The 24,248-nt window shown below is 43.0% G+C and overlaps 1 protein-coding gene and 2 non-coding genes across 3 annotated transcripts in view; all 3 read left to right on the top strand.

The window, feature by feature from the left end:
• The window catches only part of CPNE4 (copine 4), a 691,914-nt gene that overhangs the window by 54,259 nt on the left and 613,407 nt on the right, over positions 1-24,248 (top strand). The window contains exons 4-5 of the mRNA XM_070239070.1: positions 17,405-17,593; positions 18,499-18,853. The gene's annotated coding sequence lies outside the window, so the exon portion shown is untranslated. The remainder of the gene's footprint in view (positions 1-17,404; positions 17,594-18,498; positions 18,854-24,248) is intronic.
• On the top strand, positions 17,841-17,912 carry TRNAC-GCA (transfer RNA cysteine (anticodon GCA)). The gene has a single exon. It is a non-coding gene; the product is annotated as a tRNA-Cys (tRNA).
• TRNAC-GCA (transfer RNA cysteine (anticodon GCA)) lies at positions 20,454-20,525 on the top strand. The gene has a single exon. It is a non-coding gene; the product is annotated as a tRNA-Cys (tRNA).

Below are 24,248 nucleotides of genomic sequence, written 5' to 3'. Positions count from 1 at the left end.
GGTTTGATGAGCAGTGCCATGTCCACACCCAGGATTCGAACCAATGAAACACTGGGCCACCTGCAGCGGAGCACGCGAACTTAACCACTCGGCCACGGGGCCAGCCCCACTAATGATTATTCTTATTTGCTGTATGCTTTTTGTGGAAAATTTCTTATTTGCTTAAATTTATTATAGAATTGGGGAATAAAACTGCCTGTGCTTTTACTATATGGACATAATCATTGCTACTTTTTTAAAAAAACATTTTATTTTTATTTATTTATTTTGATGAAGATTAGCCCTGAGCTAACTGCTGCCAATCCTCCTCTTTTTGCTGAGGAAGCCTGGCCCTGAGCTAACATCCATGCCCATCTTCCTCTACTTTATACATGGGATGGCTACCAGAGCACGGCGTGCCAAGCAGTGCCGTGTCCACACCCAGGATCCGAACTGGCGAACCCCAGGGTGCTGAGAAGCAGAACATGTGAACTTAACCGCTGCGCCACCAGGCCAGCCCCTCATTGCTACTTTTTAATTGCATTCTCTACCGTTCTATTTTGTGTTCTTTGAATGTGTATAGACATACATATACTTACACACATGTACCGTGTGTACCACATGCACACACACACACACTGCATAGCTAGTGGCTAATGTACACATACACACATATACACACCCATATATATTCAGAATTATGTTACATATGTTATTTTATAAGCTGTTTTAGTTTTCCTTTACCATACAATGAGTTTATTTCCATGGCAATGAATGGACATATATGTTAAGAAATGCTTTATTCCCAAGGCCAATTCACAAGCATCCTGGCCCTCAAGGCTCATCCACATTGCCACAAATGGTGGGATTTCCTTCTTTCTCATGGCTGAATAATATTCCATTGTGTGTGTGTGTGTGTGTGTGTGTGTGTGTGTGTGTATATATATATATATATATATATATATATACACGACGTCTTCTTTATCCATTCATCTTAGCTATTGTGAATAATGCTGCAATGAACGTGGGAGTGCAGTTATCTCAACAAGAGAGTGATTTCATTGCCTTTGAGTAAATACCCAAAAGTGACATTGCTGGGTCATATACTAGTTCTGCTTTTAACTTTTTGAATATTCTCCATAATGTTTTCCATAATGGCTGTACCAATTTACACCAACCGCCAACAGTGTCCAAGGGTTTCCTTATCTCCATATCTTTCCCAACACTTACCGCTTGTCTTTGGGATGATAGCCATTTTAACAGATGTGAGAAGATATCTCATTGTGGTTTGGGTTTGCATTTCCCTGATGATTAATGATGCTAAGTATCTTTCCATGTACTTGTTGGCCATTTGTACATCTTTGGAAAAATGTCTATTCAATTCCTCTGCCCAATTTGAAATCAAATTACTTGATTTTTTGTTATTGAGATGCATGAGTTCCTTATATGTTTTGGATATTAACCCCCTTTCCGATATATGGTTTGCAAATATTCGCTCCCCTTCCATAGGTTGCCTTTTCATTTTGTTGATGGTTTCTTTTGCTGTGCAGGAGCTTTTTAGTTTGATGTAGTCCCACTTGTTGATTTTTGCTTTTGTTGCCTGTGCTTTTGGTGTCATATCCAAAAATTCGTGGCCAAGACCAATGTCAGGGAGCTTTTCCCTATGTAAAACTTTATTTTAATACCTTATGTGATAACCTTCCTTGCCACTTTTGAGTCACTTTCAGCACAATCACTTCCAAGCCCTTTATTATTCATCATGTGTCAAAAATGTTCACTGGAATGCCATGTGAGGGCAAGAAGAAAGTCAATGACTGAAGATGGTGCTGTAACAGAGGTAGTGGTGGGAACAGTTCCCTCTAGGTGCTGGCAATAAGTGGATACATTGTAAAGAATTTAAAAGTAATTATAAAATTAAAATTTGGTTTGCTTTTTATTATCACCATGGACCAGCAATTTTAAACAATGTCGGCGATAAAATACTTCTCTGTTCCTCTGCTGACCATTCCCACCCACTTCCCACTTGGAACACCACTGCCCAGCAAACACCAGATTGCTGGGCTTTTTCTACAGTGAAGAAAGCACAGTTTGGTGCATTAGTGCCTTTTGGATGAGAGCATTAAAGCAATATATAATAGACCTGCACTGTCCAATACGGTAAACAAAAGCCAACTGTGACTATTTACTTTTAAATCGATAAAAATGAAATGATATTAAAAGCTCACTTCATCAGTCTCACTGGCCACATTTCAAGAGTTCATCAGCTCCGTGTAACTTCTGGCTACCATATTGGACAACATAGAGACAGAATATTTCCATCATTACGGAATGTTCCATTAGACAGTATTGCTCTAGACTCTATCAGCTGTCTGACCACAAGAAAAACATATTAACTGCACACTAGTCATATATAGTATATTATATATAAGGTACTATTTATTATATCTATTACATATAATAATATTTCTGAAATGAGCAGTGGCGTAACAAATCAACATTTTATGGGGCAGCATTAAACAAGATATATCTCTACCCATAACAGTTTGAGAATAGTTCAGTTCAACATAAATGTTACTGAGTGCTCAGTATGAGCCAGAACTGTGTCCTGGAGACAGCAAAGTCATTAAACAGATTCCTGCCTAGACGGAGTTCGTCACCTAGTAGGGGAAATATCCAGGTAAACAAATATTATATTGCAGTATGATATTTATAATTAGGTATTTATTTACATGTGTGTTTAAAGTATAGAGTCAGCACAAAAGAAGGTTTAATAAGCTATGTCTACCTTGAAGGTGGGAGGAAGTTGGTATTTGAAGTGCGCGAGGGAAAGGGCAATATGTTAATTTAACTGGAGAAATGAATATCTAGGACAATTTACTCACAAGGATCAATTCCGCCCAGGCCATTGTAAAAAGGAATAAACCAAATGGTTTCTGGTCTTAAGGAAAAATGGTGAGCTGCGTCCTAAGGACTTCAGGCATTGATATTGCTAAGCTGGAAGAAGAGTTAGGTTGGTGTAGGAATGCCAGCCAAGTGACTGTCACAGAATCTGTGTATTTATTGGGAAGCCACTGTTTAGAGAAGATGTAAATTTGGTAACAAGAAAATGGTAACATGGATATTGAATCACGACCTGAAAGAGTAAAGAGGTGTTTAATGAATTGGGGATGATGGCAAGCTAAGGTAGGGAAGAGTGGAAGAAGCAGGAAAGGGCAAAGCATATCAGGAAAAACTAAGGAGCCTTCTTTGACCAAGTGTTGAATCCTAGCTAGAATGAATCTAGTGCTTTTTGCCACAATTGCACCGGCAGAGGAACTGGAGCCCCAGAGGGGGTGTTATTTTATTAAACCCCAAACTACCTTCTACGTACATCGGTGCCTATAAAACACCTGTAGGATAAATATAAACTGTACTTATCTCAAAATTTAGAATCTCTTAAGGAGTTTGTTGGAAATAAAGATTCTCTGAGCAAGTCAGCACTTCGCCCTAGTAGGTTTGGGATGCCCAAGAATATGTACTTTTAACAAGCATCCCAGGTATTTCTGATGCAGCTGATCCTAATGTCCACAGTTTAAGAAATACTAGTTTATCGGAACAATGGACTGGAGAAAGAAGTCAGGCTGCAGAAAGACTTCCTGATAATTTCCCTTTCAAAACAAAAAAAAGAATATGTTTTGATTTCCAAATTTCCAGAGAAGTTTGCCTCTAAAGCAAATGGCAAATGGAATACAGAAAGTTGTCATTACATGTGGAAATGGGCTGACCTTACTAAGAATGCTGGCTAAGAGGGAAATAATTGCACTTTAAGATTTATTTAATTTGCAACACACATCTATTAGCAATAATTTGTTTAATTCTATAACCAGGCACAAGGGTAGGGCTCATCTAGCCACAGCTCTGGGCAAAATGTTAAGCAGAGATTGAGTGGAAATCAAGGTCTTTGTTGTAGCCAATATGCGGCCTCTCCGGCCTCTCCATCCGCTCTCAAAATCCCTTTTCAAATCCCCCTGAGGAATGTTCCCACTTCCGATGAGGAAGCAGATCACCGTCCCCCTGGTCACGGTACAGGTCCTTCGTAAACTTCCTTTCTGGCCAAAACGATGGGCTCTGCATCAAGGGATCTTCGTGGAAGAGTGGCTCCTCTCGATAAGAGAAGGGCATGAGACAACTGGTGTGGTTTGATGTTCTCTATCCTTGGGGGTTAAAAGAGAGCAGAGACGGTATCTGGGCTCCTTAGGACAGAACAGGGACACAGGCCAAAAGAACGTGGTAAGGTGTTTTGAACCTCTGTGGCTTCTTTATGTTTGATCTTGGACATCCTTTATAACTCCATTTAATTTAGTTGTTAGGTCCTTAAATGAATAGTCTTTGTTCTTATTGGGTGGATGGCATGGGCAAGGGGGACCTGGGTAGACAGGAAACTTGGAAAGAGTTCTAAGGAGATAAAATTCCTGAACAGGAATGGAGAACAGGCTGGCCTCCTAGAAGCCTGCTGGGAAGGAAGTGAGCGTGCTGATGGAGATAGAGGTGTAACCTCAGGAGAGGTTAGAAAATGGAAATGCCTTTTGTAAGTGCCGAAAAGCTCACGAGTCTCATTGTTGTTGCCCTGATTAGAGTTCCATCTTCCTCATCTGTCTGGGATTGATATGTGTGATGCTCTCTCCGTCTGGACAGGAAAGTAACTACTTAGCCCAGGGAACGGAAGGTGTTGCTACCAAGGGGGTCTCCTCACCACCACGCTCAGGAAAAGAGCATGAAGGGGTTCCTATGCCCAGAAATGAGCTTTTTGGGCACCATTAGTCTGGAGGATTGGCCAGGGAAGATAACCCTCCTGTGAGCCAGGCTAGGATAGGCTGGAGGCTGAGGCAGAGAGATAACTAGGGAAACTCAGGGCTGATTAGAAGGAAAGACAATGCATGATGGAGGGTGGAGGGAACAGAAGTAACCAGGAAGCGGGAAGCATCCGGCCTGGGATACCCGTTCTCAGAGGATCACCTTTGAGACACTTCCTGCTCCAACCTCCAGAGGCTCCAAATAAATCGTGTGACTCATGATGTGAAAACCCTCTTCACTCCGCTTCATAATCAACAGCCACGACAGAGGCCACTGACCCCACAGGACCCCTGCTGATGCAGTTTATGTTCTCTGCGTTTCCAATTCGAGGAAACTCTAACTATAGAGGAACAAAATGTCTCCTCTGGTGCTATTTAAATCCATGGGGAAACTGTCTCATGATCTAAGGCAGTAGTTCTCAAAGTGTGGTCCCTGGATCAGCCGTATTAGCATTACCTGGGAAATGGTTAGAAATTCAAATTCTCGAGCCTAACCCGTGACCTACTGTATCAGACACGCTGGATCTTACCTCCGACCCTCACAGGTGCTCAATACCTAGCCCAGCTGAAAACGCATCTCCCCAAAGTTTGGTAATCCCTATGCTCCTGAGCTTGAACTAGGTTACTGGTTTGGAACTTTTAGGAATTTTAGGAATTTGGGGGGGCATGTTTCACCCCTCTCACTTGGAGCACACAAAGGAATATCTAATAAATTGTACAAACTCAATGCTTCTCTCTCCTCACTCATTGCAAGAGCTGTTAGTACATAAAATAAAAGTTATTTTATTAGTAAAGAAATCCATAGCAAATTGGAAAGCTGTAGATGCCACATTAAGATTGAAGTCTTGCAAAATGTCTATTCTTATGGGATATAAAATTACCCTTTCAATGTAAAGTTCATCAAAAGAGAAGAAGAAAGCAGGGTGGAGAGGCATGGGCTCCACAGAGTCAGCACCACCTGCTGCTCAGCCTGTGCATGCTCCTGGCAGATGCCTTCACACTCGGTGCCTCACACTTGATAATGGCGCTTCTCACCCTGAATACAACGGCTTTGCCAGCAGGCCTGCCTCTGACTTCCTGGGGCACAATCATCTGTTGCTCCCTCACACACCCACCATATTTCCTCCCTCTGCTTCCATTTCCTGCATCTTTCTTTTGATGGGATGGCCAGTACATTCCTGTCTATGGTAGACCAAGGTAGAATACACTTTGGCCCTTCCTACCTGCACTCACTATCTGAGGACATGTACTCTCCCATTACCTTAATTGTGGCCCTGATGAAAGAAAGCAGGGTTAACTCACCACCTATATACTCTCCTTTAGCTAAAGACTCAATTCTAATAATGCCTTTCAGGCAGGGTTGCTAGATTTACCGAATAAAAATATAGGAAGCCCAGTTAAATTTGAATTTCAGACAAAAAACAAAATTTTTTTTAGTATAAGTATATCCCAAGTATTGCATGGGATATACTTATACCACAAAAATTCATTTGTTGTTTATCTCAAATTCAAATTTAACTGGATATCTTGTATTTTACCTCATAAGCCTACTTTCAGGGAACAGAGATTCTCATTCAGTTGCCTAACCCAGGAGAGGCACTTTCTTTTAGAAAGGAACATACTTATCATAAAAATAAGGACAGGCTTGTCTGCACACAGCTGTGCTGTCTAATAAGGTAACTATTAGCCACACATTGCTATCGAGGACCTGAAATGGGGCTAATCTGAATTGTGTAAATACACACCAGATTTCAAAGACTTAGATTGAAAAAGAGAATGAAAAATATCTCAATAGTTTTTTACATATTGATTAGAAATTGAAACGATATTATCTTTCGCATATTGTATTAAAAATATACTATGAAAATTAACTTTACCTGTTTCTTTCTACTTTTTAAATGTGGCTACTAGAAAATTAAAAATTATATGTGTAGCTCGCATTTGTGGACCACATTACATTTCCAATGGCCAGTGCTGGTCTAGAGCCGGTCTAGTTAGGCAGCCCTAATGATCATCAGGCCAGGTGCCAGGTGCCAGCCTGCCCCGGACTTAGATTCTCCTCATGATAAGCATGTTGTGACTGCAATGGTTGGGGGTGTGCAGAATCCTCGAATGTAGTATGTACTCACAAAAAGTTTTCATCGTCTATTCTGACAAAAGCTTGGTGATTGTTGAATGATTACAGAACAAATAGAATTATGGCTAATGTTTCCTATTATGTATACTTGGCAGTTGAGTTATGACATTAGATTGAGACATGGCGGGAGGAGGCGGGATGGGGCTGTTGAAGGAGTGGTGTGAGTTGGGAAAGGTTTTGGCTCCTGGAAGCTATGCTGGGTTGTTCTTTTTTACTTCTTTTTCTTCCTTATTTTTATGATTGCAAATTGGTGGTGGCAGGACAGCTCTGACTAGATTTGCTAGAAGCAGATGTCCACATTAATTTAGAATTTTAGAGATTGAAAACCAGAGGGGGTGGCACTATGAAATATGGAAGAGGCGAATGAAAATTTTGTCAGCCAAATTAAACCTCTCCAAGTCTCCCGACTTCTGAAAACTATTTACAGAACTGGATTCTGAAAGTGGGACATCTTTTTATAACTGAAAATATTTTAGGATTTCAAAGTTTGGATGTCAGACTTGCATTCTCCTTGATCTGCCACTCCTTCCCTTCCCTTCCTACATAACCTTCTTCTGAAGTTCCTGGAAAGTAAAGAAACCTTAGTGAAAGCAAAACAAATAAAAGTTCAAGACCTTCTGGAGGCCAAAGGCTTGGTCTATGGCAAAATAATCTGATCTTTAACAGGTTCCACTTAAAATGTGTACGCCAACCATGTCAAACTGAAGAATCAGTTCTCGACTGTGGAATCCACCATCTGTTAATTTCCACTATTTCTTCCTAATTTCACTACCCGCTGCCCGGTGCCACATTGCCCTCCACTGATGCCCCATCAGCCCATTCTAGGATATGACATCCGAGATCTCAGGCCAGAGAAAAGGAGCTGCTGCCACATCCCTTATCAGCTGGCCACTTGGGAATCCAGTGGTTATTTCATCTAATCCTGCAGCCCTCCTCCCTGTGCCCTAGGTCTTCTTGTTGGCATTGCTGTCATTATTTTGAGGACTATTGTAGTACACGTGTAACATGTGTCTTTTCAATAAGAGGAGTGCTGATGGCATTGGCTGGCAGAATGAGGCAGGGAACAGAGGCAGAGGGTTATGTGCCAGATCACATTTCGGGAGCAGAACATCTCTCTTCCTTGAAGCCTTGAGATCTCAGACCCAAAGGAGACTGAGACTGAGGGTGTAAGAGGAGTGGTAGGTGCTGACCAGGAAATTTGAAGGTGCGAGAAAGTTCTGTTGCAGACTACACTCTCTCCCTCGTGGAGAATACTGGTTTGCCTAGAGAGGAGTCTGAGGCAATGGTATCTGTCTTGGAGTTCTGCCAAGTGAAGCTGGAGGTTTGTCAGAAGCTCATCAACCACTGGTCATTGGTCCTTGTCCTAGATCAACAGGAAACAGGAGATGTAATGCAACTTTCTAGACAGAGGTATAGGACAAATAAAAACAAAACAAAAAATTCAGAAGTCTCAGGCTCAGCTCACCGGACCATATTGCCAAGTGCCAACTATCAGATTAGGATTTCCTTTGCCTTATTTATTGCCTGGTCATAATCATATTACTCACCATTATGTTTGTACTATCTTGAGTTTCCTTTATAAGGCAGTGCAGTTTAACATGTAAAATCAGAGCAGGTGGGGGAGAGACAGGGTGTGCGTCTCAGCCTGATGTGTTGTGATGGTGGTGCGGGATAGACAGCAAGACAGAAAAGGAACAGGACCAAGGGCATTGCAAGCTCCAGTCCTGGTTGAGGCATGAAGTGGTGGAATGCCCCAACAGCTACAGCAGTGACAGGGAGCACAGACAGGTAGTTCCAGTTATTTATTGCTCCATAGTAAACCTTAAACAAGCAATAGCTAATTACCATGCTCATGAATTGTGTGTGTCAGGAGTTTGGAAAGGGCCTAGTGGAGATGGCTTGTCCCTGCTTTACATTGTCAGGGACCTCAGCTGGGAAGATTGAGGGCTGAGGATGACTTGACAGCTAGGGCTGGAATGATCTAAAGACTTGTTCATTCACATGTCTTCTTGTTGGACTTTAGTTGGGGCTGTTGGCCCGAATACCTACACACGACCTTTCCATGTGGCAGCTTGGGCTTCGTCACAGCATGGTGACTGGGATCCAAGAGCAAGAATCCCAAGAGAAGCAGGTGAAGCTGCATGTCCCTTCCTGACCCAGCCTTGAAAGTCACACAACATTACTTCTGCCTTTCTTTATTGGTTGGAAAATTCCCAAACCCCTGGTCAGAATCGAGTGGAAGAGACATAGACAACACCTTTCAATGGTAAAAGTGATAAAGAAATTTAGGGTCATGTTTTAAAACATAATCTGTCCTCTGAACGCAATTGTTTACATTTTCCCCACATGTGAAATACATTCACTGCTCCCAGGTCCCTACAAAAGTCTCATCCCATTATGAAATCAGGCTTAGCCTTGAGGTCCAGGTGCACATGAGGCTCCTGGGGTGTGGTTTCTCAAATCCATCTCCCTGAGTACCATCCTTCTCAATCTGAAGACCTGGGAACTGAAGACACTGATTATCTGTCCCACTATGGCAGGACAGGCATAGAATAAAGGAAAGAGACGCTCCCATTCAAAAAGATGGAAGACAGGGGCCGGCTCCGTGGCCGAGTGGTTAAGTTCGCGCACTCTGCTGCGGCGGCCCAGGGTTCAGATCCCTGGCGTGGACATGGCACTGCTCGTCAGGCCACATTGAGGCGGCGTCCCACATCCCACAGCTAGAAGGACCTGCAACTAAGATATACAACTATGTATCGTGGCGGTGGCGGGGGGGTGGGTGGGGTAGGTTGGGAAATAAAGCAGGAAAAAAAAAGGAAGATTGGTAACAGTGGTTAGCCTAGGTGCCAATCTATAAAAAAAAAAAAAAAAAAAAGATGGAAAACAGGAGGCACACAGCAACCACTGGGCCACAGCAGTTCTGAAATCCAGCAAGGCACATGTGACTAATTCCCTTATTAGGTCTCAGTGCTACTGTCTGGAAATAGTAATTCCACGGCTCTTGACTCTGCCCTCTGGGCTCTTAATTTTACCCTCCGAATTACCCTTCCTTGTCCACAGGAAATGGACTGATAGGTAATACCAAGAAGTTTGGGAAGGGAGGCAGCCAACGCCTGGGCCACCTGTCCTTAGGGAAGAGAGCTCTGGCCTCTGGGTTTGGTTCTGGAGCAGGGATCTGGCAGTCCCTGGGCACAGAGACTGGTGTTAAAGTGACACACACAGCCCTGGCCCTTGTTGGGGGGACTAGGCAGAAATTAGTGTCCGATATCCCTCACACCAAGTGGGGGCCTGGGCCTATGTATTCATTAGCTCAGGTAGACTGGAGGATCCAGGTAGCCGAGGGAGTTTTCTGATAAGGCAAAGCCAGAAACTGTTTCATGCTATGTGAACTTGGTGAAATCAGCAAAAACTTTATGTTTGTTTTTTTCCCAAGTTGAATTCACGTCCCAGAAGTCAGTCAGGGCCCTGGGAGAGCTGTATTCCTTCCAGCAACATTAATTTTATAATGCATTAACTTGCTGTTGGTGACACAATAAAGGGTTTTTAATCTGAAGTAGTTTTCCTTCAGAGCTACTAGAATATTTAAATTATTTCCTTACAGTTTGTATTTCACCTACTTCCGAATAGGATTGAGGCCGTATACATTAAAAAAACAAGATTATCAAAATAAAAGATCAAAAAGTATTTAAGTAAGTATGCTAAAAATTAGAGTTAATTTAGTAACAGTGACTGAATATTAAATTTGCTTTGAGCTTTATTCTGGAATATGCTTTCATACAGCTGTGTCTATGTTTGACATATCTTTGAAAATATATCAAAATCTGAGTATTTGCTTCTGAAATACTAGCTTCCATCTCCTTTAAAGATAAAGCTTCTTTTAGTGTGTTTAGAGTGTTGTTTAGAAGTTTATTTTGAATGAAGTGTCTGAAGTTGGAGGGATCCTGAGAGGTCATCAACTCCAGTTCTTCCTGCAGATGAGGGTTGGAGGATCTGAAGAGACTCAGGGCCTTACTCAAAGGTCAGACCGACTGAGCGGAGCCGGGGTTGACCACTAGCCCGGTGTTCCTCCCCCTCCACCATGAAGGACTGATTCTTAGCTTTCAAGTTTTCAGAGTTACTGCTAAGTAAAGCTTAATGAGAAATGAAAAAACTCCATATTTGCAGTAATAAATTATGGTTTGATATACACTGTTATAAAGTGACTCTAAACAGAGGTGAACCAGCAAGCTCATGGATGGACAGTGGTGAGGAGTAGGAGACAGGAAGGAATGCAGACAGGGTTAAGGGTAAGAGTGAAAACAGAGCCCAAGGGAGGCCGGAAGCTGTTCTTCTGCTTGCTGCTCACATTGAGAAATGAGAGAAAATGAGAGATTAAGTCTGGATGTCCAGCTCCCCTCCTCTTCAGAGAGGCTAAGGAGGAGTTCCAGCGGGAGGTGGACAGACCTGTGGGCCTGGGGCTGCCCAAAGCCGACAAGGTGGGCCACGAGATCAGCGAATGTGAGTGGACTGTAATGGCACCGACCCCAACACCCTCCACCTCAGTGTAAACACGCCTTGCACTCACATCCCCTGCACACTTTCTTGTGGGTGCAGCCCAACCCAGAACCATGCCGGGAAGGAAATTCTGGGAGACGGTCCAGCTCAGCTAAGTTGATTTCATACAAGCCACCACATCTGTGAGTTAAACTATTCTCCTTATCTTCCCAATAATCTTGTATTCGGTGAGCTAGCCAAAAGCTTGGCAGGTTGGCAATTTTTCGGAGATTCTTAGGAAAGCTTAGAGAGGGGGCATATACGCCAGCAAAGACAATATTTCATGAAACAAATTAGTGCAGGCATTCGTGGAAGGACACACTGATATTGTGTTACATAGTAACTCTTAAGGAACAAATTCTCCTGTAAATGAGGCTCATCTCTGTCTGAAATTGTAACTTCTGAACTAAAACACTGCAATCTGGGCAGTTTGAATGTGCTTTGTAAAAGGGCTGTTGTTTCATTTAAAGAAGAAATTGAACCCTAGATTCCCTAGGGGAATCCGGATTGATTTGAGAGAGAGAGGAGGGAAGGGAAGAGAGAAAAGTTCAAAGAGACAGTGAGTTTTAAAGTAAAATACAGCACTTACTGTGACCTCAGCGCCACAGCAGAGCAGATGGGTTTCCCTTGAAGATTTGAGCTATAAACTGTAAGGCAATTACTGAAAATACCGTTTGGCCAATTTTCCCCATGACCATTCCTTTGGGTGCCCTTTAACCAGGACATTCTTTTTCCTGCCCGCCACCCTCAATTTTAATAAAACTAACAGGCACCAGTCCCCGACTTTCTTCCTGGCTGAAGACTTAACAAAAACTTGGAAGACTTCTCTACACCACATGCCCACGGAGCAGAAAACCTGGGCACGGGATGGGTGGATTTGCAGGTTTGACCACGGGGCTGAACCCAGAGGCTGCTTTTCTAAGATCAGAAAATCAGACGGTAATATTAGCTTCATTTTGCTTTGTTGCGAAGCAGGTAATGAAAAGGGGCTAAAGTAAATGACACAGTGACCATCCGGGGAATGAAGAACGCCAGATGGTGGTTTGCCCTTTGGGGAGCAGTGAGAGGCATTTGAGCCTTTTCTGCAATAAGTGTGTGCTTGGCTTTTTAAGGTGGCTTTTATCATTACTCAAGTTCTTTCTACTATTAGAGCATAGTTTTTTGTTTGTAAAAAACACATCACATTAAATTTGCCATCCTAGTCATCTTTAAGGGTACAGTTCACTAGCATTAATATATTCACATTGTTGTGCAACAGATCTCTAGAACATTTTTATCTTGCAAAACTGAAACTCTATACCCTTTAAATGCTAATTCCTTCCTCGCCACAGCTCTTAACTACCTTTTTTCCTTTCTTTTTTTTTTAAACCACTTTATTAAAGTATGACTCACATAAAAAAAAGTCATACATGTAATGCATACAGCAAGTTGATGAATTTGGAAATAAGTATACACTCATGACACCATCACCGCATTCAAGGCCATAAACTTTTCCATCACCTCACCTCCAAAAGTGTCTTCTCATCTCCTTTATTTTAAACTTTTGTTTATTTGTATATATATATATATACACATACATGTATAGAGTGTGTGTGTGTGTGTGCGTGTGGTAAGAGCACTGAACATAAGACCTACCCTCTTAGCAAATTTTAAAGTACACAGTACAGTGTTGTCAATTATAGGCCCTGTGTTGTGCAGTAGAGCTCCAGAATTTATTCATCTGGCTTAACCGAAACTTTGTACCTTTGACCAACACCTCCCCTCTTCCCCCTTCATCCAGCCCCTGGTAATCACTATTCTATCTACTCTCTAATTCTATGAGTTGGAGCATTTTAGATTCTTCATAAGAGTGGGATCATGTGGTATTTGTCCTGTGTTTGGCTTATTTCACTTAGCATAGTGTTCTCCACGCCCATCTATCTTGCTGCAAATGGCAGGGTTTCCTTCTCTTTAAAGGCTGAATAATATTCTATTGTATGTATCTGCCATATTTCCTTTATCCATTCATCTGTCATGGATGTTTGGGTTGCCTCCAGCTCTTGGCTATTGTGAATAACGCTACAGTGAACATGGGTGTGCAAATATCTCTTGGTGATCCTGCGTTGAATTCTTTTGGGATATACACCAGAAGTGGTATTGCTGGATCATATGATAATTTTATTTTTAATTTTTTGAGGAACTTCCATACAGTTTTCCATAATGGTGGCACCATTTTACATTCCTGCCAACACTGCACAAGTGTTCCAATTTCTCTGCATCCTTGCCAACACTTGTTATTTTCTCCTTTTTTGATAGTGGCCATTGTAATGGGTGTGAGGTGATATCTCATTGTGGTTTTGATTTTCATTTCTCTTATGATTAGTGATGTTGAGCATCTTTTCACAGAACGTAGATATTTATAAGAAAGAAATATTCCATGTAGAATAAAATGAGGAAAAATTAGGTTGTAGGGTTGATGTTAAATCTCATGGCCATGGTAATATATTCCCTTTCTTTTCTATGTTGCACTGTATATGAAATCTCCCACTCAGGTTGATCACATTTTTCACTAGTTTTTGGCCATACTTGTACTTTCTGACCTAGTCCCCCACTAGAAACTAAATTTTGAATTTGTCAGTCATAGATCGTTGGGATCGGAATAGATTTAGGAGATCTTCTAATTACAACATCCCCATTTTATAGTGAGGGGACTAAGGATTAAAAAGTGAAAAAGACTTCAACTGAGAAGGAATATCTTAATACAACAGGGAAAATCCTTCTAATTACTGAAATTAACATTCTAATTCATTCCTATGATGAAATAGTCCTGTGGAATCTGGAAATACAGGAAAACTCAGTTTCCAAAACTCTATGGATGATCACATTTTGAATAATTGCCGCAAGTTTTCCAAGGTCTCTCTCTGTAAGATGTTTTGTGTGTAACTCTCTCCTCTTACATAAATCTTTGCGTGATAGGCTTGGGAACTCAGCCTACATTATTTGGCTTGTGTTTGGCCACACACCCAGTTGGGTAAGCAGAGTGGGATATGTTGTAGAGAGACTGAAGAAAAGACCAGAGACAGCAAACAAGACATACGGGTTTATTGGGAGTTATTACAGGGAATGTCCAGTGGTGGCCAGCTACGGACCCTGAGAAAAGCTGCTTAACTAGGCAGAGGAACAGAGGCTACATGCTTGCCAAAGTGGATTGCCCCTGTATGACCTGCATTCCAAGGACCAGAACTCCCACTGGAGGGCCTCCATGTTCCCTCAGACTGCAACGGTCTCTGTGCTAACTCTCCCACAAGAAACAGCTAGATGGACTAAGCCCGGGACTGTTATCATCATGAGTGTTGGCACGTGGCCCAGACAAGGGGCCTCAAGGATGCATGGCTTTTAAAGGGCATGCAGGCTAGTGCTCCTATAGCTTGTATACCTTATAATTAAAATACCTATTAGCTTTTACTTGTACTTATGTTGACAATGAGAGCAAATTCACATGTGACATCATGATGGTGAAAGGAACAGAAGTTAGGAATACAACAGCAGGTCAATTCAACCATCATTATTGAAGCTGTATCTTGTGGCGGGTGCTTTCTGGGCCTCATGAGACATTCAAAATCTCAACAAATGTAGACAGTATCCTCAAGGCCGGTGCAGGTCCAATTTTTCTTCCCAGAGTTTGCTGTGTGTATTAAGATTCTCCTGAGAAACAAAACCAACAGGATGTGTATATAGATAGATAGATTTATTATGCAGGCTGAAAAGTCCTCAAATATGTAGGCAGCAAGCTGGAAACCCAGAAGAGCTGATGTGTGGTTCTAGCTGAGTCCAAAGATCTGGGAACAAGGAGAACTGATGGTGTGAGTACCAGTCTGAAACACAGGAGGCTTGAGACCCAGGAAGAGCTGATATTTCAATTTGATTTTTCTTTTTTCTTTTTCTTTCTTTTTCTCTTTTGGTGAGGAAGATTCACCCTGAACTAATATCCGTTGCCAAGCCTCCTGTTTTTTTCTTTTTGCTTAAGGAAGATTAGCCTTGAGCTAACATCTGTGCCAATATTCCTCTATTTTGTGTGTGGTGTGCCTTCGCAGCATGGCTGATGAGTGGAACATGTCCGTCCCTGGGATCTGAACCCACGAATCCAGGCCGCTGAAGTGGAGAGCAAGGAACTTTAACCACTCAGCCATGGGGCCGGCCTCCAATTTGATTTTGAAGGCAGGAAAAGACAATGTCCCAGCTCAAAGCAGTTAGGCAGGAGGCGATCCCTCTTATTCAGTCTTTTTGTTCTTTTCAGGCCTTCAGTGGATCAGGTGAGGCCCACCCAAAAGGGGAGGATCAATCTGCTTTACTCAGTCTACTGATTCAAATATCAATCTCATCCAGAAAAACTCTCACGGACACACTCAGAATAAGGTTTGGCCGAATGTCTGGGCACTCTGTGGCCCAGTCAAGTTGACACATAAAATTAACCATCACATTGTGATTACCACTGAGGGGTTCCAAAATGACTTTCAGGACACATGGACAAATTTAGCAGCTGTGTGACCTTGGGTAAGTTCTTTAACTTCATCGTGCCTCGGCCTCCTCATTGTAAAGTAAAGATGATGACTGTTCCTCTCATGTTGGATTGTTTTAAGGATTAAGTGAATTAGTATTTGAAAAGTGCTTAGAATCATGGAAAGTTGTAAGCGCAACATGTGTTAAATACAATTTTAACATATTTCAATAGCTCTATATTTGTTTTCGTGTGCAGTAGAAAGAAATACAATTGGCATGACTTCAGGATATTTTTGTTTAGGATGAGGCTAAATAAAAAACAGTGGGTTGATTTCAAGACAAATAGTAAGTAAATACTAGCACAGGAGGTATGTGGAACTGGTAAAAATTATGACAGTGGAAAGTGAATGATTAGGTTTGGGAAATACTATGGATGAGAAAAATATAAGGAAATATCTAGGGTGACCAACCAACCCTCATCCGGTTTTCTGAAGGATGTCCTGGGAGGCAGGACCTTCAGAGCTACAACCAGGAGAGTCCCCAGGAAGTCAGAATGTTTGGTTTACCTCTGCGTAACTACAGTTCGACATTTATCCCACAAACATTTATTGAGCACCTGCATTGCTCCAGGCACTGGGGGCTCCCAAAGGGCCCCTGCCTCTGAGGAGCTGGAAGGAGGGTGAACCCTTGGTTCTGATCCTGCTACTGATATGTCTGTGACTTTGAGCAAGGCTCACAGCTTCCTTCCATCTGTGTTTCTTAGTCTACAAAAGAAGTGGTTGGAAGAAATGGTCTCTAAATCCCTGCCAATGCTGAGGTTCTTTGTTATGAAGTACACAGTACATCTGTTACTGCCAAAATCGCAACTCCCACTGATGTGCAGGGTGAGAAAAAGATAATGAGCAAAGTGTGCCCTTCCTCATCTCTCAATTCCAGCCTGGGGCAGGGGAGACAAAGAATGGAATGGAGTCTCCTCTCTCCTGGGCTCCCAACCAACCACAACCCTAACACAAAATGACCTTCCCAAACTTAGGATCCTTTGAAAAGACCTGAATAATGGACGTGCGTTGGGAAGTTGGCAGAAGAGAGACTTCCCAACAGGTTTAAACATGCAAGATTTCCATAAGAAGCACCTGAACAATTTATTAGGGTGAGAGGAGATGATTATGAGGCCAAGAAATACAGGTGGCTCCGATTGTGGCTGTGCTTGGAAGTTGAAAAGGTATCTAGGATAGTAGGACCAGGATAAATAATTTCTTTAATTGATTAAGAGGCTCTTGTTTGGAGCCTTGTTTCTCTTCATCCAATGACCTTTTGGAGCTGACGATATTATAAGTTTCAGGCAAATTATGTTACACAAGAGTATAATTCACTAACCATCTGTTTTTGTATGACTTGGTAAAGCTGTCTCACACAAATCATTATTTATATGTCTTTTTTCCAGCGTCAATTGAATGCAACACATATCTATTGAGTGCCAGTTATGAGCTCAGTTCTGTGAAGTCATGAAGAGGAATGAGAATCTCAGTTGCTGGGAGCCTCGGCTAAGGGCAGTGTGACAGGAATCCAGTCACCTGCATTGTGTTGACGTAGCCATTTGCGGAAAGCCTGAGGATTTTTACCTGGAACTGAGGTTTGCTTTATGTGAGATGTGGTGAACGGGAGAGACTTTGGGAATTCAGAAGTCTAAGATGAGTTTCTAGGCTCAGAGAGCTTAGTTCTCAGGATTCCTGTCTTTTTTCATAATAAACTTCTTCTAAGACTTGTAACGCCCAGACTCCTTCCAGGCAGCCTTCTCTCTAATTACAGCTCCCCTGAATCAGTTTTTAGAACCAGAAGGTTGAGAGAGAGATAGATTATAAAAACAAACATCTTCAACTGGGGGTATAGCTCAGGGGTAGAGCATTTGACTGCAGATCAAGAGGTCCCTGGTTCAAATCCAGGTGCCCCCTGTATATCTGTTTTTCTTGCTTCAGAAGAATATAGATTGACTTTGACTTTATCTTCTGTAGCTCATGGCTGGTTGAATAATAACTATTGTCCCTTGTGTGTGTGCCACACACCAGTCTAGGTTCTTTACGTTAATTATCTCCTTCATTTCTCTCCAAACTTTTACAAGATACATATTGTCACTATCTCCATTTTACATGAGAAGATAGAGACTTGGTGATGCTCAGTAATTGGCTCAAGGTCAAAGAGCAGGTCCGGGATTGGAATTCAGAGCACACACTCTCAATGACTTCTTTATACAAGTCATACTGCTCACCTAGTGTTGAAAGCTTTGTGACAAAATTCCACTTAGCAATGCTCCCAAGGTGCTAGGATTGTCCATCGAGTTTTAGAACCTTTTGGCTACAAGGCCAACCCAGCAACTTAGTGACCGCGCCCGGGGGAAAGTCGGGGAATAGTGTCTTTATTCACAAGACAACGCTGGGGTTAAACATGAACTAGTCTGAAGTTTAGGGGACTGCCCTCTTTTCCTGCTCTAAAGCCTGATTAATTTCTGTCACCTTTCCACTTTTGATTCATTTTCTGCAGCCCAGCACCCCCACCTTGGGTGCCTTCATTCAGGACCCAGACTTGGGCCAGAGGTCAGATCTCAGCTAGGTCTAACTCCTGCCCACAGCACAGATCCGCTTGAACAACACACACTGAGCACCTACCATGTGCCAGAACTGTGCAAAGTGTGCACCCGGAGGTGAATAAGACACAGCCCTTGGCCTCAGTGTGCTCTCAATCAAGAAGCAGGCCTGTAAGAAGTCGGAGTGATGTGAGCTGTCTTGGACTGTGCCAAGTTCAGGAATGCAGAGGACTCAGGGATTGCTTCTGTCTGGAGGAGGGGAGGTGGAGGCATGTCTCCCAGCAGAGCTGATGGCAAATCAGGGTTTCAAAGGTGAGTAATTTCTCACTGGACAGAAAGATGGTGGAGCGGAGGTAGGGGTGTGGGAAGAGGTGGCTGAGTTCCAGGCAGAGAAAACTGCATGGGCAGAGGCTGGAGCCAGACAGATGCAGTTGGAGGCAGCTGGGGCACGAAATGTAATGTGGCGAGTGATGAAGATGAAGTGGAGGCTCAAGAGGCAGATAGGGATCCAAATGCAAAGAACTTTGCATGTTGTGCTAAGAGACTTGGAGTTTTTCCTGAAGGCATTTAAAGGGGAGTGATGTAGAGAGACTTCGCTTTAAAACAGGCTGCTCTGGGAGCTGTGGGGTGATGGATGTGAGGGGTGGAGGCCGGGAGGCCATTTAGGAGGTGGTGGCACTGCCGGTATAGGGGTGGGGATGGATCTAAGTGACGTTAAAGGTAAAACCAACAGTACCCAGCAATGAACTGGAACTGGGGAAGAGCGGGTGGGAGAATCCCAGAATCATATTAAGTTCTTTGGCCAAATGACTGAGTACACAGTGGTGTCACCAACCAAGAGAGAGAGGAGGCTGATCAGATGATAAAGTAGCCAGGCCCAGCACTCAGCCCAGAGCCTGGAATCCTCGGCTCACCACCTCTTAGCTATGTGACCACTCTGTGCCTCAGTTTCCTTATCTGCAAAATCAACATGCTAATAATAATACCTTTGTCATGGGATTTTTCTGATGATTCCTGGGATGTCGCGGGTGAAAGTTTTAGTACCATGCCTGGCACATAGTGAGTGCCCAGTGAATATGAGCTGTTATTGCTACAACAGGCAAAATAGGAGGAGATGCAGGTTTCAGCAGGAGGATGACAAGTTTATTTCTGGGAATAGTGGGTCTGAAATCTAAGGGTCTTGTAAGGCCTCGGAGTGGAGAGGCTGGGGATGTGTCTGGGGCCCTCAGAGAGCCTGTGGGCTGAGATCTGGCTGCTGTTTGCTCCTCAGCTCCATGGCGGCCGACAGTCCTTCTGAGGAGAACTTGTTGCAATGATGGAGATCTCCTTGCCCTTTCTTCCCAATCTTGGAGATACACAAGAGTAAAAGCCCTCAGGTTGAAACTCAAAGGAATAGGAATCAGAGGGGTTCAAAGGTGAATTTTGGACTTTAAAACGTCCAAATTTTTTTTAAACTGTGAAATGAGACAGTTTGTCCTGCATGAAGTCCCCTTCAACAACCTGATGAAAACCTGCACAATATACAATACACATACACAATATTTGCCTATAATTTCAGAGTTGTATACAAACCTCTGATGTCCATTCGTGGATCCCAGTTCGATTCCCTCCATGTCCAGTACTTGCTGGTGGCCCATAATACTTAAAACACTCATCCATGTGCCCACAGATTTATGGGCAATGGGTGGTGTATTAAAAACTGGAGAATTAGACTGAGAAAACAGCATTGAGCGTTAGGTGTTGGGAAGAGAGTGAGCATATGTGCTCTGGGAAAAGCAGGAGGTGGTGTGACTGGAAGGGAATTGGGGAGGAGTTCATATCCAGAAAGAATCTCATCCACAAAAGGTATTTGTGAGGCATGATGTAACTCATAAAAGTGGAATAAGTATTTATGTGAAGCTTATTACTGTCAGGGGGTATAGCTCAGTGGTAGAGCATTTGACTGCAGATCAAGAGGTCCCTGGTTCAAATCCAGGTGCCCCCTCAATATTCTTTTGCTCTTGGGAGCTTCGTTAAAAGACTGAGTCTAGTGGAGGCAGACAAGGTGCCTCGGGCCCAAAATTTAAGGACGTGCTCACTTTTAGGTTCTTGCAAGCACCTCACTCATTAACTCCCTCACAGTATAGCTATGTGTTCACATAAACTCACCCTTCCTCCAACAGACACACACACAAATGCAGCCACACACCCAGACATACACCTGTCCCCCCCACCAGATTTCCCTCGATCACGTAAACACACAGACCCACACACCATCACACAGACACACCAACAAACAAAAATTCACACACATGTGCTTTTTCATGTGTACCTTTATTGCTCCTTTTCTGTATATGCAATCTTATTAACCAGGTCCTTTCCAGCTTCCTTTCTTCAAACTTTTTATCTTTTAATAGTCTTAGATTTACAGAAGAGCTGTGAAGATGGTATAGAGAGGTCCCATATACCCCTCCGTTGGCTTCCCCTAATGTTCCCATCTTGCATAACTGTGGCATATTTATCAAAACTATGAGATATACATCGGTGCAACACCATTAACCAAACCATGGACTTCATTCGGATTCCACTAATTTTTCCACTTATTGTCTTTTTTCTGTTCTAGGATTCAGTACAGGACACCATGTTGCGATGAGTCATAAGGTCTCCTTAGTTTCCTTCCATCTCTGACAGTTGCTCAGTCTTCTCCTGTGTTTTTTTGTAACCTGAACACTTTGGAGAATTCCTGGTCAGATATTTTGTAGAATGCCCCTCGCTTTGGGTTTGTCTAATGTTTTCTCACGACTAGACTGAGGTTAGGGATTTTGGGGGAAAATGCCACAAAGGTGCTATGCCCTTGTCATTTCATCTTATTGTTGCATCTTATTGGAGGTGGAAGAAAAACACTGCAACAACTTCAGGGTCTGCTACATTGTCAAAGTGTTAAGGGTCCGGTGTCTGAGCTTGTCGGGTTATGCCTTTGAATGTGAGAGATGCCACACAGAGTAGAGTGCATCCTTGGTGGCTCTCTTTGGGTTTTGGTGGCAATGTATTTGGATGTGCTTCTCTGGCATATCTACTGGAAAATGGTAGCCCATACGATTGTCAGTTTTTTGTGGCTCCCAGAGTAAGGAGAGGGTCTGCACTCAGGCCAGGCTGTGCGGAAAGCTGCCCCTCAACGGGGGGATTATGACTTAGCGTTGGAAGTCTAAGTGGCAACTCCAGCTTTGTTAATTCACCTTTTCTTTGTTTCTACAGCACGTTGAATTTACCTCCCTTTTATGTTATTACATGGTGTATTGTAATTGTCTATGTATTAGTCAGGCTAACCTTGGCTATACTGTGGTAACAACCCTGGGATCTCAGGAGCTTAACACAGTAAAGATTTGTGTCTTATTCATGCAAGATCTGATGAGGGTCTGGTGGTCCTCATCCATCTTGTAGATGTGTCATCTAGCAAAAGGTGGCCTCCAGGGGGATTGCTGCATGGGTAGAGAAACTGGGAGGGGGATTGCTCCATGGGTAGAGAAACTGGGAGGGGGATTGCTCCATGGGTAGAGAAACTGGGAGGAGTCACATCAGTTCGTAGCTGCCTTAAGCCCAGGAGTGACACACATCACTTCTGCTCACAGTTCACTGGGTGGAATGGGTCACATGGCTCCGGCTTCATTGCCATGGAGGCTGGGAAACGTAAGAAAGCATTTGGATGCTTGGTGAGTACCAATTTTCTCTTCCATAACCCATCTTACCCACTCCAATATGGGCCCTGAGATGGTGGCCATTCTTTCTGATTCTTCTTGTTATCACTAGCAACTGGCAAATACTTGTTCATAGTAGAGGCTCAGAAAGTATTTGGTGAAGAACAGCTATTGGCTAATGGAGCAAGTGAATAAATGAATGGGGCAAGATATATAAAGTGTATTTTTAAGTTATTTGGAAACTAATTTTATCATAAGGCAAGCAGTTATGCTTCCCTCATTTAAAAAACAACTCATTGGGGCCAGCCTGGTGGCATAGTGGTGAAGTTTGTGGACTCTGCTTTGTTAGCCCAGGGTTTGCAGGTTCTGATCCCGGAAGTGAACATACACGCCACTCATGAAGCCATGCTGTGGCAGCATCCCTCATACAAAAAATAGAGGAAGGCTGGCACAGATGTTAGCTCAGGGATAATCTTCCTCAAGCAAAAAGAGGAAGATTGGAAACAGATATTAGCTAAGGGCCAATCTTCCTCACCAAAAAAACCCAAAGAACTTGTTGCTGTTTTTCTAAACAATCTCTTAAAAAGATTCAGACTTTTATTGAAGAAGACAACTTTGTCTATGCCCATCAAATAAAACACAGAATAATAACTTTTTTTACCAGTTTGTTTTGCTTGGAAAAGTAGATATTTACTATTCTGCCTTCCTTTCTAAAACCATCCACATGACCTTTACCCATTATAAAATCAAAATACCTTATTGTATAAAACTTTAAACATATATCAAAGAATATAGGAGGGAATAAAATTTGGTTGGATCTCCACCACTGTCTTTTTTTTTAACTATGTCTCTTTTTTTTTTTCTTTTTGGTGAGCAAGATTGGCCCTGAACAAACATCTGTGACAATCTTCCTCTACTTTGTATATGGGATGCTGCCACAGCATGGCTTGATGAGCAGTGTGTAGGTCTGTGCCAGGGATCTGAACCTGAGAACCCCAGGCCGCTGACATGGAGCGCATGAACTTAACTGCTACACCACCAGGCTGGCCCTAACTGTTGTCTCTTTTATATGTGATTGTGTTTGTAAACGTGAGTGTATGCTTTATGTGTGGACGTGTGGAAATATTTATTAAAAATGTATCAGGCATGTCTTAGGCAGCCTCTCAGATCCTCTTGGTCTTGACTATTTTTGAGGCCCTTGTCACCTGTTCTACTTAGCTGCCATGGGGATAACCAAGTATGTACGGACTCATCTTCACCCACGCATACCCTGCAGTCCCTTTCCATCTGCCCAACCTGGAAGCCTCTTGCCCCGTACTCTTGGCTTTCCTCTTGCTTTTGAGGTGTGAGAGGTCATGAGCCTCACCTGCTGCCCCCACACGCAGAATCTGGAAGAGTTGAGGAGTTCATGCACCATGGGGAAACCTTTCACTAAGGAGACGCAGAAGCTCGGGGCTAAAGCCTTCTCTTCCCTTCCTTGGGACAGATTGTCCTGAGATGCCGTAGTTCACACATCAAGCAAGTCTCTTGAGAGACAGCTTTACGGGGTCAATCAATCAACTGCACTTGTTAGCAAATAATGGCCAGCTTGGAAATGCTCCCTTGCACGGACTTCACCGTCTTTCTCTGCCTCACTCACTTTCACCTCACTCTTGCTTCCTAGGATTGCACTTTCTGAAAACAAAAATAGCAGCACATAAGCTTTTGCCTCAAGCTCTAGGTTCTAGGGTCCCCAGGTATAGCAAACACTCTGGATGCTCTGCCAATTTCCCCTTCAGCCTTTACCACAATAGTTCACCCTGGCCTGCCTCTTCCAAAAGAACTAGAAAGACTCCCTTGAGAAGCATTGGCTGTGCTTGGGTTGTGGCTCCATTCCTTAATCAGTTACTGTAGAGAGAGAAATGCAACTGTCTGATTGGCTTAGGGCCCTGAAGCGAGAATAGGCCACCCCAAAGCCTATGGCCTGAAATAGGATAAACTCCTCAAATGACTTCTTAGTCATGAGACCCAGTAAATTCCCTGTTTGTCTTCTT

Source organism: Equus caballus, chromosome 16 (assembly GCF_041296265.1).
Source record: "Equus caballus isolate H_3958 breed thoroughbred chromosome 16, TB-T2T, whole genome shotgun sequence".
Lineage (NCBI taxonomy): Eukaryota > Metazoa > Chordata > Mammalia > Perissodactyla > Equidae > Equus > Equus caballus.
The sequence above is the reverse complement of the archived record's forward strand: the minus strand, read 5'-3'. Positions and strand labels throughout refer to the sequence as shown.